This window comes from Engystomops pustulosus, chromosome 5, assembly GCF_040894005.1.
Source record: "Engystomops pustulosus chromosome 5, aEngPut4.maternal, whole genome shotgun sequence".
Classification (NCBI taxonomy): Eukaryota; Metazoa; Chordata; class Amphibia; order Anura; family Leptodactylidae; genus Engystomops; species Engystomops pustulosus.
Window position 1 is genome coordinate 100,772,201 of NC_092415.1, and position 15,713 is coordinate 100,787,913.

A 15,713-nucleotide genomic window follows, 5' to 3' on the forward strand; every position below is an offset into this window, starting at 1 on the left:
CAGCCTCAGAGGCATCCATGCATGCTGCCCCTGCTGTTTCCTGTCTGTTTCCAAGGTGTTTCCATCCTTTTCTGAGGTTCCCAGGTGTTTGGCCAAGCTTCCCTGTGCAGAGCCTTGGTCCCCTTGAAAATGCTCGAGTCTCCCATTGACTTCAATGGGGATCGTTATTCGAGACGAGCACTCGAGCATCGGGAAAAGTTTGTCTCGAATAACGAGTACCTGAGCATTTTAGTGCTCGCTCATCTCTATTAATAATGCAAAAATTCAGGGTAGTTTGAAGGCAGACGCTAATCACAATGGGGAGAGGTGCTAAACTTAACTTTTGTCAACGCTTCCCTCCCTATGTGAGGCTCCTTATTGCATGGATTAAAAGTGATTTTTTTTCCATGCTGGAACAACACTCAGCAAGTGGTTATAATGAAAGTGGTTTAAGTGCTACTGGTTTACTGGGGGTAATTCAAAAAATGTGAGGAGTTTGTGTGTAATTTAATAAATAGGAATCACAATGTATAAATGTATAATTTAAGGAGTGTTATATGCATATTAATTATTTGAAAGGGAATAAATGTATAATAATAATTAGCACATGGTTATAAAATACATACATACATACATACGATAAGGTGGCATTTTATGGAAAAAATAAGAAGAGACATAAAGGCATGAAATAGGTAAAATAAATTATTAAAGGAGGCCATGTATGAAACAATTCAAAGGGGAACCATATATTATGTAATTGATTATGGGTCACTAACACATATAATTTTTAGGGGAACAGAATTATTTATTCATGGACTGTAGTAATGTATTTAGGAGGTCACAATTACATCTTTGACATATGCAGGGGGCGCATAATGGTTTTGTTAGGGTTTGTACATTCTTCAGCAGCACAGTGTGGGACATTTATGCTATTCAGGCCACATTATTCTGTAAGTAGCTGTGGTATTTTTAGGGGTGCAGTGTGGGGGATGTGCTGCTGAAGTCATCTGCCAGAAAATTCTGCAGCCAGGTTTTGCGCCAATTCTGGACCCAAAGTAGAAGACCTGTCACCTGTGAGATACTAGATCCTACTTCTCCCTGTGTCGTTATTTGAGTTGAACATTTTCCGATGCTCGAGTGCTCGTTTTGAATAACGAACCCCTTTGAAGTCAATGGGAGACTCAAGCATTTTTCAAGGGGACCAAAGCTCTGCACAGAGAAGCTTGGCCAAAAAACTGGAAACCCCTGAAAATGATGGAAACACCACCGAAATGGACAGGAAACAGCAGGGACAGCATGCATGGATGCCTCTGAGGCTGCCGAATTTCACCATTATGCCAAAATTATGGGCAACAGCATGGCGATGACGGAGTGTCCGAGTGAGGCGAGATAGCATCTAAAACATCCAATAATTGACCCTGACATTATAGTGGACGGCACGCGGAGGCAGCGGCAGCAGCGGCAGGCTAGAGAGTGTCATGGCGACTCAGGCTCCAAAACAAAATCCTTTTTGCGAGGATAACGTGTAGCACTGTACGTATCAGTATTTGGCCTGGTTGTGGCGACAGAGAGGAACCAAAGAGGTGAGCAAGAAGCGCTAAAATGATTTCCTATGTGAACAAAAGGTTGACAGTATATGTAGTCGATAACACAGCATGGCGGCGACAGAGTGACCAAGTTCCATAATGTATCTGGTAAAACACCCAAAACTTAGCCTGACACAGCTCGTTTGCTAAGAGAACGATATGTGGAGGCAGTTATGGAGACAACTTTTGGAGGCAGCTATGGAAACGACATGTGGAGGCAGCTATGGAGACAACGTGTGGTGGCAGCTATGGAGACAACATGTGGAGGCAGCTATGGAAACGGCGTGTAGAGGCTGCTGTAGAGACAGTGTCTGGAGGCTGCTATGGAGACAATTAAATTTGGATAGTGCATGTATGTGGCAGTCCAAAAAAGTTTTCAAAACAGAGGACCGGGTAGGTGGCCCTCCTGAAAAATTAAATAGAGTACCTGTATGTGGCACTCCAAAAAGTTTTCAAAACAGAGAACCGGGTAGGTGGCCCTCCAGAAAAATTTGCCCTGGCAAAAAATAGCCAGTTTCCTCTGCTTTAGTGTACAAAGAGGAGGAGAATGAGGAGAAGTAGAGCATACATGAGAATTATTCAGTTTGAGCTGCTTTCACCTGGTGGAGAATGGAAATCATGAGAAATCCATGCTTGATTCATCTTGATAAGCGTCAGCCTGTCAGCGCTGTCAGTCGACTGGTGTGTACGCTTATCGTGATGATGCCACCAGCTGCACTGAAAACCTGCTCTGACAACAATCTGTCAGCAGGGCAGGAAGAACCTCCAAGGCGTACTGCGCGAGTTCAGGCCAGATGTCCAGCTTTGAAACCCAGTAGTTGTAGCTGTGTGATCATTTAGGACGATGGTATGGTCAGCTATGTACTCCCTCACCATCTTTCTGTAAAGATCACCCCTACTCTGCCGAGACTTGGGGAAAGCTGACAGTGTCTTGCTGGGGTGACATAAAACTGGCAAAGACCTTGTAAAGCGTACCCCTTCCAGTGCTGGATAAGCTGCCTGCTGGCCTATTCTCGCTACTTGTCCAGCAGAAGTACGCCCTCTGCCGCTAGCGGTGTCAGATGGGAAAGACTGTTTCAGCTTCTGCACCAGGGCCTGCTGGTATTCATGCACTTTCACACTCCTTTCCTCTACAAGATTTTGCTTGTACCGTGGGTCCAGGATAGTGAATACCCAGTAATCGGTGCTGGAAAAAATTCTTCGAACGTGAGGGTCATGGGATAGGCAGCCTAGCATGAAATCTGCCATATGCGCCAGAGTCCCAACGCACAAGAATTCACTCGCCTCACTGGCCTGACTCTCCATTTCCTCCTCCTCCTCCAACTCCTCTTCTTCTGCCCATACACGCTGAACAGTTAATAAGGACTGAGCAATGGTCCCCTCTTCTGTCTCGTCGACATTCTCCTCCTCTTTCTCCTCATCCTCCTCCACCTCCTCCGATACGCGCTGAGAAACAGACCATTGTGTGGCCTGGCTATAAAAAAGGGAATCTCCTTCCCCCGTCTCTTGTGACAAGCGCAAAGCTTCCAACTTCAAGCTCACCAGAGAGTTTTTCAACAGGCCAAGCAGCTGGATAATGATGGCTGCATTGCCACTGACCATCTGTGTTGACTCCTCAAAGTTACTCAGCACCTGACAGATATCAGACATCCACGTCCACTCCTCATTGTAGACTTTGGGAAGCTGACTGACCTGACTAGCAGTTCTGATGGAAGTTGACATCAGGCAGTCTACAATCGCTCTGCGCTGCTGGTTAACTCTGGATAACATGGTTAATGTGGAATTCCATCTCGTGGGCATGTCGCACAACAGTAGGTGAGTGGGCAGTTGGAGGCGGCGCTGTGCTGCCCTGAGAGTTGCAGCATCTGTGGTTGACTTTCTGAAATGTGCACAGATGCGGCGCACTTTTGTGAGCATGGCACATGTGTCAGTCTGCCGAGTTGCAGAGCCGCCACCAGGTTACGGCCATTGTCACACGCAACCATGCCTGGCTTCAGGTTCAGCGGTGCCAGCCAAAGATCGGTCTGCGCCGTGATGCCCTGTATTAGCTCTTGGGCAGTGTGCCTTTTATCGCCTATGCTCAGCAGTTTGAGCACCACCTGCTTTCGCTTAGCGACGGCACTGCTGCTGTGCCTAGAGCTACCGACTGATGGCGCCATGCCCACGGATGGTAATTCGGAGGAGGAGGTGGGGGGGGGGAGGAGGAAGAGGCATAGTAGGCCTGAGAGACCGAGGTAGGACCCACAATCCTCAGCGTCGACAGTATCTGAGCCGCTCCAGGGTTAGACTCGGTCCCAGCCTCCACCAAGTTAACCCAATGTGCCGTTAGCGATATATAGTGGCCCTGCCCTGCAGCCCTCGTCCACCTGTCTGTGATTAGGTGGACCTTGTCAGAAACGGCGTTGGTCAGGGCACGGATGATGTTGTCTGACACATGCTGGTGCACGGCTGGGATGGCACGTCGGGAAAAGTATCGGCGGCTGGGGACCGAATACCGCGGGGCGGCCGCCGCCATGGGCTTGCGAAAGGCCTCGGTCTCTACCAGCCTATAGGGCAACAACACCAGGCTCAGTAATTTGGAGATGTGGACGTTGAGGGCTTGGGTGTTTGGTTGGGTGGAACTGTATCTCCAGTGTCTGGGGTATAGACAGCTGAATGCTGCGCATGGAGACATTGGTGGACACTGTGGAGGATCGTGGAGGCGAAGGTGTGGTTTTCGAGCGGGAGGTGTTTGGGCCGGGGTCCTGGGCAGTGGGCTGACTAACAGAGGCAGCAAATGACACAGGGTAAGGAGCAGTGGTGGGCCCGGCCGGAGGTGAACGGCCCTGGTTCCATTCAGTGGGGTGTTTAGCACTCATATGCCTGTGCATACTGGTGGTGGTTAAGCTGGTAGTGGTGGAACCCCTGCTGATCCTGGTGTGGCACAGGTTGCACAACACAGTCTGTTGGTCATCCGATTTTTCTTTAAAGAACCTCCACACTTGAGAACATCTAGCCCTTGCCACAGGAGCTTCACTACATGAAACATTTGGCGCTGATGCACCAGCTCTGGCCCTGCCTCTCTGTCTGGCCCCACCATTGCCTCCTCCAACCTGTTCCGGTATAGGACTCGCCTCCGTCTCAGAAGCACTGTCTTCACCTGGCCTATCAACCCAGCTTGGGTCTGTCACCTCATCATCCTCCGATCCCTCAGTCTGCTCCCCCCTCGGACTTCCTGCCCTGACAACAACTTCACCATGTCTGACAACCATGTCTCCTCATCTTCCAACACCTATTTACACACTTCTTCCACTACGTCAACAATGTCATCATCACCCACAGACTGCGACTGTTGGAAAACCTGGGCATCGGGAAAGAGCTCAGCAGCAACCTGAGAAGTGGTTTGTGACTCTGGGAATGGTCCAGAAAACAGTTCCTCAGAGTATGCCGGTTGAAATTCCTAAATTTTCTGGGTGGGGGCAGACTGGGGGGAAGGAGGTGGAGGAGCTGGAGGAGTGCTCACTTGGGTAACATGAGTGGACGGCGCAGAAGACTGACTGGTGGACAAATGACTTGAAGCATTGTCCACAATCCACAACATCACCTGTTCGCACTGTTTTGACTTCAACAGTGCTCTACGCACAAGTCCCAGTAAGTTGAGACATGAAGCTAGGGAGTGTATCTCTGCGGCCTTCCCCTGCTCCCTCATCAGCAGGTAGTGTCTCACCCCGCCCAGGACCACGGCCTCAGACCCCTGCAGTAATTGGATGCCCACGCCCGCGTTCTCTACCCTTAGCCCTCGGGTTCAACATTTTCCAAATAAAAGTATATTTTATAGACAAAAGAGAAACATAAACTGTAAAATTTTGGGGGTATTTTTTTTTTTTTTATAGAAGAACAAAACGTGCAGAAAAAATCAGACAGCAACCTCAGAAGATGATTGCAATGGCTAGTTTCTAACCAACACAGACAGTTTTTATTAAGTGTCCCGGTATTGATGTGAACAAATGACCGTATTTGATTATGCCACACGTGACGTACAGTACGCATCACCTGCCTGCTAAACAGTAGCAGGCAGGCTAAGCTAGATGAAATTGCATTTGCAGCACTGACAGCACACAAAAGGATTTTGTGCTGTGACTTTCACTTTCACTTTTGAAAACAAAACAAAACAAAAAAATTGGCAGACTGTGCCTCATTCAATCAAACCCCCAATAAATTGTCCCACTTAGGTTTTTGAAATGGATATGTGTGTCACTAAGAGAAAATAACGTTCCTGCAAATTCATCACAATATGGTAGTAGCTGCACTACTAGTGCCAGCAATCCCAGCCACAAGCAAATAATAAAAAAAAATAATGCTATTGTAGCCCTATCAAGGGCTGTTGGGTTCTTTTAGAATCACTCCTGCCTAACAGTAATCTAACAGAACACCTAACGCAATCCCTGACCAGCAGCAAGTCTATCCCTAATGGCATCCAGGAAGAGAATGAGCAGAGCACCGCGGCCAGTGGCTAGTATATTCTAAGGTCACCTGATCAGGCCAGCCAACCACTGCTATCGACATGTAAGTGTACCACGTGATGCTGGGTGTACTGCAGAGTCTCCTGGCTTGTGATTGATTCTGTGAATGGCGGGAGATGCCATTTTCTCGAGCCGGCGAAGTATTCGTCCAAGCAACAAGCAGTTTTGAGTACGCTAATGCTTGAACGAGCATCAAGCTTGGACGAGTACGTTCACTCATCTGTACTGACTAACCTTCTAGTGTGAGACATCTCTCAGGTTATGTACTGTTATATCTATAGGGTCATTGAGCCAAGTGTGACTTGTCTCTGTGGTGCAGGAACTCCAATGTGGGGTATTTATTAGTTTTTGAAAAGGTTTTCAGCAGTTTCTGAAAACTGCTGAGTATTTGGTAGGTTAATGTGGAGTGATAACACATTCCTTACCACAGCCCACCCACCAGCAGAAAGTCAAGGAAAATAGAGGCAGTTCTTAAACCATCCCTAACATTAATTTGACATAATATGACTCCTATAAACAAAGTGAGAGTCATGCACTTGTGGAGAGGGAAGGAGAAAGGGAAATGTTTATCCTTTATTTCATTGCCTCTACTGCCAGCGCCCAGAAATTCCCTGATTCTAGAATATTTGTATTAAGCAGTTGGTGTGCCCCCAAAATCAATTTCACTGGTGGACCCCAGGTACCCAGATGTTAGCCAGTATTGGATTATAATATAGGCAGATTGGGCGGTGGCCTGTGGCCCAAGTGGTCCATGACCACTTAAACCATCCACCAAATTTTATACTGTGAAGGGCCTTCATCCATGAAATCTACGTACATCTGTTCATTCTTTTTAATACACATTTTTTGTAACATTTACCCTGTTAACCAAAATATCTTGAAACGGTACTGGTAATTTTAGTGGTTTTGGCATTTTGTAGGCTTGGTAATAAAACTGGTATTATTGGTAACATTCTTACTAATAAGATATCTTTTAGTCTGTGTTTTTATTTAGTCACTGTTTGGAATTGTAAGTTGTGATAATTGTGTAGCAGTATTATTTGGTCCTTGAATAGTGGTAAAATCAGTCTGTGGTTAGCAATTTTTTCAACAAGAGTATGTTGCAGAGCCGTCTCAAGGTACTATAGGAATGTATTTGCGGCGACGACTTTCTCAAAAGTTGCTGGTGCATTTTCATGATGAAAATTCAATTTGGGTGTTGTCATATGTGAATGTACCCATGTGACCTTAGCAAAACACCTATAGGTGATAGAAATCAGTGGTACAGTTATCGGTACACCACTGCCTAAATTTACAAAATTGCCAAAATATGTAAGGATTTGGGGTCTCACTTTGCCCAGGGCCTTGTCGTGTCTAAAATCTAGTCCTGGTTATACATATTGTTGAAGATCATGTGATAGCATTAACTACTCCTAGCATTCAGGAATTGCATTTATTATATTTATTGTGTCTCTGTGTCTCACATTTAGCATTGGTTTTCATTGTCTTGGGTTGAAAGTTTGCATTAAATAGCTATGCATGGTAAACTAAATTAGAAAAAACAATGAATTTTCCCAAATTGTATTGTAATTTCATTTGTATGGCTACTTTCATGAGGCATTTTTGGTTTATATAGTATTAAATGATTAGAGAATGACTAAGTGTTTTTAAATTATCCAACCAAATCACTGATTTCACAATTTCTTTAGTAAATGTCTGAAATTAATGATTGGCTTTCTATTGACTGAGTACATCCAGCTGAGCTTCTTCAATTATCAATAAGTAGCGTTGTGTTATTAGTGGAACAGGAATATAATATGTAACATACCCTGTTGTATAATCACATAGAACACACAGTATGTTATTATGGAGCTTTAGATTAGTCTATACAAGGGAAAATGTTTTCCTTTATTATTTTACAACAAAGGGTATAGTAAACAGTACATAACAGAAATAGAAACATATTTGTTAGGAAGATAACATGTTCTAGCTCAAAAATGGCATGCATCTGCAGTATTTTATCATCTGTATGTAATGGTACTAAGTGTTTGTTTCCTCCCTCATATCGTTTTGCCATGTTTTGTTATTATTAGTGCCCTTGCTTTTTTATCAGTTAGTTCTCTCTTTCATTTCCTCTTGTCCCCTTTATCTCTCCTAAGATGGATATTGTCTATGTGAAGATGAAAGCAGCGGTGTCCAGTGCAGTTTAAGGTCCACAGCTCAGATAAATACTCTTTAGCTTTTTGCAAAAATGGCCAGTGCCAGGCAAAAAAAAGAATATTGTATAGATCAGTATATATGAAGAAATAAGGAGTATATTTGGCCTCATATAGCACATGTCTGTGTGGTAAATATGGCTGTGCAATATGCCACTTAATTAGCTGTGCCATTATGTTAGCACATCTTGTAGTTTAATAATGTTTTTTATTGGAAAGCAATTTACAAGGTAAGACGGTTGCTGCAAGCAGTCCATCAATTCAGGGTCGAAGGGTAAAAAGGACATTTCTCAGCCCCAATCTTGCATGTGAAGAAGTGATGAATGATCCAGCATCTGGATGTTTAGCAGTCCGTGATAAACAGGAAGAATGTAGGAAGATATTAGCATCTTGTCACACATGTGCCTCCTCCTCACCATCATCATCATCCCTCCTGCTCAGGACCTGCGCGCTGCTGCCGTCCTCCTGAAGTGCTGGACAGCGACACAGCTCCTCATCCCGGCGGCTGCTCCCGAGCTTCCTGCAAGGAGAAGAAGGAGCATAAAAGGGAAGAAAAGGAAAGAAGAAGAAAGACTGCTAAGAAAGCAGAAGGGAGGAGGAGAAGCGGGAGGCGCCAGCCAATGGGAGCAGCCGCAGTCAGCTGCAGCAGCTCAGCAGAACAGCTCAGGCTTGTGGAGTTACACAGTGCTGGCTGGAGTCGCTTTCCTCTCTGAGGACATGAGGGCAGCTCTAAGAAACTCCCTATTTTCTTCCTCCAAATATTAAGTTCGCTGACAGCAGTTAGGGCAAGTCAAGCAAGGTAAGGTGACAACCCCCACTTCTTCATGTAGAGCACTGGCTTAGTCTTGTAGACAGTGCATTTCTCCATAGAGTCATCCCAAGTATGTCCTGATGCTTTTCTCATGTGATGAGGGCATTCCCTGTATGCCAAGGTGTGACACATCAAGCACAGGTAAAGTAGACTACATGTCTTGCTGATGTCAGATCCTAAACTGCCAGACTTGCTTCATTAGCAATTCCATCCAGCAACTAATGCAATAGGAGCCTTACACTCAGCTTGTCTCTCCAGCTTGCTGTCATCAGAGCTACAAAGACGCTTATTTTCTATGAACTAGAACTCCACAAGGTAATTTTCTGCTAGTATGCAATAAACTGCTGTCAGATGCTATCTGTACAATGGATAAACTTCAGCAATCGTGCATTGCCTTGTCAGGAGCTGATATAGATGTGGAGTGCAGGAGCAGCATCATAGACTATTCTGTTTGTTCAAGCACTGTATGGTTTGTAGGAACTCTCAGACATAGATATGCTGTGTGTATTGAGGGAACCATATGGTCCGCCTTGCAATGTTTTTGGTTCAGGATACAAGCCTACGCATTCAGGAGACTGTATTGAAAATAATTTTAGATGCAGAAGGCTTTAATTGCTCATGTGGAATTCATAGCAGATACAATTCATGCATAAATAAAGAAACCCTACATCTATACATTCTACTCTTCATATATATATGATATATGTTTTAAACAATGTGCATTAGTAATAATAGTCTGTTAATATTCATCGTCATAATCGTCTATTGACAGTGTGATACTTCAATAGAAAATCTGTATAACAAATGTTAGAATGTGAAGATAAACGTAGTTCATTGATATTATTAAGAATACTTCAAAACTTAATTCCACATGTCATGTTATGAAAGCATCAGAGTAATTGGAAATGGGGGTGGGCTGTCAGGTATGTTTATTATTACATCAAACAGAGCAGCACAATGTCAAACCAAACTATAACCTCCCTCCCATTATATACTTCATGAAGTCATTGCAAATGCATATTGAAAAATAGACTGAGTACATATTTTTTATATTTTTTCATGTTGCAAACATTATTTTATTACAACGTCTATATAGAAATACTGCTTTCCCCCAGAATGAACAGTATTTGACTATTGGAAGCTGATCACCAACAGGATGATCATATTTTGTGAACGTGTAACATAATCATTAATAAATGGAATGGCAGACACAACTACACAATGGGGATAGAATAACAAGAGATCCTTATGTTTCTGCACAGTAGATAAATATACCAACACTTGGTTATACCTTAGCTGCGGCTTTTCAGTTCAACAAATTGTAATGCAATATTCCCAATGTTGCTCTTATATCATACATGAGATGAAAAAAAAGGAAAAAAAAAATTATATATATATATCACACTCAGAGACATACACACAGGAGTCCCTTGAGAGGTACTGTGAATGTGTGTGTTCTGAAGATATTTTACCCCTCTTTTATAGCCTGCTAGCTTGTACAATTGGAGATGCAAGAAAGAATGTATGACAGCTGGGACGTGATTATCTCACTTGTACATGTGTTTTACCTGTCAATTCCAAACAGTAGTTTGCAACAATTGTAGTTTTATTTGAATAATATTTGCAATTCTAATACATGATTTACTGACAACCAAATTTAATACAATCGTTTACAGTACTAATCCTCAAAGTGCTATTACTAATTCAAGAAGACGGATGTACATATAAATATATATTCCCCTATAACTCCACCCTGATTGAAATGCAGTAGAGTGCCGACAGCCCAGCCAATGCACCTCTTGGTTTGAACCTCTTTTTGGAGATTCCCTTCAAATAGTTTTTTTTTATTACTATGACACATTAAAATCCTCACATTTTAAAGAAACACTAGAGACATTACTAATACACCATGCTATGCTTATTACAGGGCCTGAACGGAAGGAGTGTGATGCAAGTTTCTTTGAATCTCTGCATTATGCAATGACCCCCAGGCTCTATATTAGTTATATTTAATAGCTACTATTAAATGTGTGTGGACCTATAGGACCTGCAGATGTGCAATAGAAATAGTTTTTTGGGACATTAAAGTACAAAACTATCCCCCTGACTCGATATATGCTGACATTTGTGGCTTGAGATAGATAGTTTAAAAAAAAAAAAAAGTATACAACATCTATTGTGGATGTGAGGCCAGCTGGTAGATGGGTTCTGAATTTATAACCTGGTAATGGTTTTTGCCCAATGGTTGTGTCCTGAATTTACAACTTGTTAATGGTTTTGCTGTGATATTGCCCTGAATATTTAATGGTCACTAACTGTTCAGAACGTTGTATAAATTGTTACATTTATTAGTCAATACAAGAAATATTGAAATATTTTGTATTATAGATACAAGTTACATCATTGTCATACATAGTGTAGTTCATCATATACACACTATTAAATCTATAGGTAACTTCAACCATATTCAAGATGAGATCAGTGTGAATACTGCTGTTTGATAACATGTAGTGTGTCGGTGCTGCTGGAAAGGCATGTTTGCTGCTTCAGAAGTCTGTGTGCAAAAGAAGAGCAAGAAAAAGGCTTGAAAGTGACTGGGGAACTATTCCAACTAGGCTTCAACTCGAAGAAGAAACAGGCTATGTCAAAGACCAGTAAAGCCATGCCCCCAGGGACAAATAACCTTATTTGTGCATTTTATGGTACTGGAAGTTTGTTCAGGGTCCTGGTAGTTAGAAAGACTTTTGCTTGGTAGTGGCCAGATAGGCCCAGGTTTTTTGCAGTATATACTACCACTGCTTACTGTTAAGTAATAAAGTAGGCCAAGGGCCGATTCAAACCAGAATTCTCTGTCATGAATTGAAACTCCTTCTGGTGCTTTCCATCTATTTCAGGAAAGAGATTTGGAAAGCTTAACCATTTAAAAAAAAAAAAGGTAGTAGACATACAGTGTAGATATATTAACTGTCAGAGTTATGCTTGTGTATAGGATAGAAAAAGAAGTAGTTGCCTACATTTATAATAAATAATTTAATACCACCCTTTCATACATTTTCTAAATCATCTAAATGGACCAATAAGTAGAGCATACCGATCAAATGCTGGGCAAGGAAATAAATGTTTCTCCAAAGAAGTTCCCCTTAAATTACATGGTTTCCTTCTTTATTTGTATGCATGAACTGAACAGGTACGTTGGCACAGGGCAGAGTTAACATGGCTTTGCTCCAGTCCAACCTAGCCTGGCCTGTGATGTCTGCAGTCATGTGATTGAATACAAGGAGGACATATCTGTCCATTCATAAATAGTGCTCTAGCAATAGTCATGACATCACAGGAAGTAGCAAAATCTGGACCAATAGATGTTGCATTAAAGACAAGCTAAGTCTACACATAATTGGTGCAGATTATACATTGCTAAGATAAAGATGTTTTATATTACGTACTAGATTTAGATTTTCAACAGAAAATAAAAAACATTTTTATTCTTGGATGCGATTTCATTAAAAATAAAGTTGTTTAGAAGATAGTAATTAAAATGAGATCTAATTAAATAGGTAATATAAAAGGATTTTCTATATGAATTAGCCTTTCACTGGTTAAAATGCAGTGGAAAAGATCAATGTTACAGCTAAAATGGACAAACAAGTGGGAGATATTTTCACCAAAATTATAGTAATTTCTCTGTTATTTAATGAAAATTGTTATTTTTTCAAACATGTAAACACATATTTTAAACCATAATGCAGTAAAAAAAAAAAAAAAACCTTCTTTGATGGTTGTTAACTTTTAGAATGTTGTAGCTTCTTCTCTAACCACTTGCCATTCTAAACAAAAGACACAACCATCATGCAATTAGTTACAGATCTAGACTAGAAGCTCCATTAGACAAACCTACAATAAATAATTCACTAAGTAATTACTAATATAAAAAATAAATAAATAAAAGAGTTTCAGACTCCTAACATCATTTCAATATTGTGTAATTTCATCATAGGGTTATTACTTCACTTCAATAGGTCATACCCTATTGTGACCACTGACAAGACTTAAACTGTATTGATTTAACATGGATGGCCTTAAAGGAACTCTTTTGAGAAATTTTAAAAGCATGCACAATGTAAAATAAATACAAGAATACAATCGAAATACTTAATAGATACTATATTCGAGTATGGTATAGTACTTAGAGCCACTAGTAAACAAATCAAAGAATTGTTCCACTCCTTTATGGTCCAGTGTTAACGGCATTATTATAAACTACAACAGTTCAGAAATAACAGCAAGCTTAAAAGCCACATAATATTACATATAGGCCTCACTGATTTCTAACATACATAGTGCATAAAATCCTATTCTGTCTTAATAACAGCAAACTTTCAGATCTCCTCTGAAATGAGTAAAAATATAAATAGGTGCTTTGTGGCAATTGTTTCTATAGCTGACCAGCTGTTGGTATGCATAAGCACCACGGACAAGGCAGAGCATAACATGTAATTCTGTAAAGAAAATACTGCCACTGGAAGATACTTCTGGCATCGGTATGGATACATCTGCTTTGGGATAAAGCTAGGAGAATTTTTCCTACCTGATTGCAGTTTGGCTGCTGTAAAGTTTGGTGAATGCTATGGGGCAGTTTTTTCAGTTGCATAGCCCCCCCCATTCCCACTTATGCTTCACACACACAAACGTGTGGGGCCCCGATAAATATCTTAGGAACCCGTTCAAGGTGCGGTAAGCAGACAGGCTGCTTGTTTTTCTATGGAGAGGGTTGAGGAGTGCTCAGTTTCGGGTTTACTGCCCAGGTGAGCCTATGTCCATGTGCATGTATGCTTGCATACTGTGTATTTACCATTAAAATCCACTGTTCTTGTAAACATAACATAGTTCTCTACTTCAATACATTTCTTGTAGTTCATTTAGTAATCTAAGGCCTGTATTCATGGCTGATATTAGATTATTTCTAGCTGAAATAGGTCTTTATTTAATGAAATTGTAAATTGAACAATCTGACACCAGTCTGACGAAAGAGACAGAAACAAGAGACAAAAAGAGTAGATTTTTGTGCTTCTGAAAGTGGGTGCATCATTTCAAAATAAATCATGCAACATTTTTCAGATTATTTCTGGAACACTACAAAGGCAAATTAGCACTCCATTGAAATGGCGCAGAAGGTGAGTTGTTTAGCTATCAGCCACCGAACTCATATCCACTGTGTAATAAATTGTAGAGCTGTTCAGGGAATAAGGGTGTGATTGTATGAGGGACGTAGAGAAAATTAGGAAAAAATATCTCACGTACCCTTATATCCAGAAACTTGCTTTGAGGACAGTGGAGGCTTGTTTGGAGTGCCCACGTGTTGCTGGCTTGTTTGTCCAAAAATAGTCCAATTAAGAAAGAGTATACATGGCACATCCCATAAAACTTAATTCTTCTTACATTAAAAGGTGCAGAAAAAGTAACATGTAGGTAATCCACCTAATGATGTATGTAATGATGTAGTGATTGAATGAGGTAGTAGAGTAGCTCTGTGCAGTAACATTTCATAGGCACATAAGTGGTAGGGGAGGTACTTAGTGTGTTGTGCACCCCCTGGCTGTGCGTGTATGTAGTGTCAGGTATTCTGATGGGTTTGGTTTTCCTGACAAAATCGTGCTAGAGGAGTAGAAATTACCATAAAGATGCCATTTTGCATAAGTGGGTGGAGCAAGTAGGCTAATTTGTAAGGTTTCCTAGTGCAGGTCTACAGTGGGGGTTCATCACAAATTATATAGAGATTTATAAAATATAGATATAGTGGGGAATCTGTCATACCCTGCTGCTAGTTTTGCCAGGGTAAGATGAAATGCCTGCCCCTCCGCTATGCTTTATTTCATCAGGGGGCTTTGCCATCCTGATTTATCTGATGGCTGACTGCACTGGCATATAAGCGATACATATCTTCCAATGTGATGTATAAATCTATTGATTTATAACAATGACTACTAATGCCTATATTGTAGATTAATTAATAAACTTTATTACTAATGGCAATAGATCATCTATCCAGGCATTTTAGAGTGGTTAATGTTTCTTCATTGGTCGATCAGGAGCAAGATTTTTTCTGCTTTTGTGTTTCTGTGTTTCACCTGCATTTCATTTCAAAAGCTGTAACTTTTTATATTTCTATATGTAGGGCCATTTTATACGTGTTTCAATTTGTACTTACAGTTGGCACCATATAGTATTTAGTGTAATATACTGGTAAGATGGAAAAAAATTAAATGCACTGGAATTGACAAAAAGGTGTGGTTGTTCGATTTCCTTACAGGCTTTATAATACGTTTTATCAGTTAAGAAGGTGTTCAGTTTTGACTTCATCCTTACAGTTGAACAAGTAAATCCGAAAAACAAATAACAATTTATTAATATATACATTTAAAGGTGTAGTTGGAGTTTTATATCTGGCCTCCTTCATTCCCAAGAACTAAATAGCAATAATACTGTTATATCAAAGGTGCCAGACTGTCTACTGCAGCCCAGGACCCCCTTTTGTTGGAGCCTTCAATTAGGTAATATTAGAAAGAACATTTCATACCCTACCTGAAGGTGCTGGTAGTTTAATGGAGTAAAATCTGGTGCCATTTTTTTAATTTAAATTAGG

At 41.3% G+C, this 15,713-nt stretch overlaps 1 protein-coding gene across 2 annotated transcripts in view; it reads left to right on the forward strand.

The window, feature by feature from the left end:
• Positions 1 to 8,688: 8,688 nt before the first annotated feature.
• Positions 8,689 to 15,713, forward strand: part of LOC140133101 (cadherin-18-like) — a 332,044-nt gene continuing 325,019 nt past the window's right edge. Inside the window, exon 1 of one of the 2 annotated variants that reach the window (XM_072152759.1) lies at positions 8,689 to 9,061. The gene's annotated coding sequence lies outside the window, so the exon portion shown is untranslated. Of the gene's footprint in view, positions 9,062 to 9,163; positions 9,389 to 15,713 lie in introns of those variants that run through there. The other variant, XM_072152760.1, reaches the window with a different exon arrangement.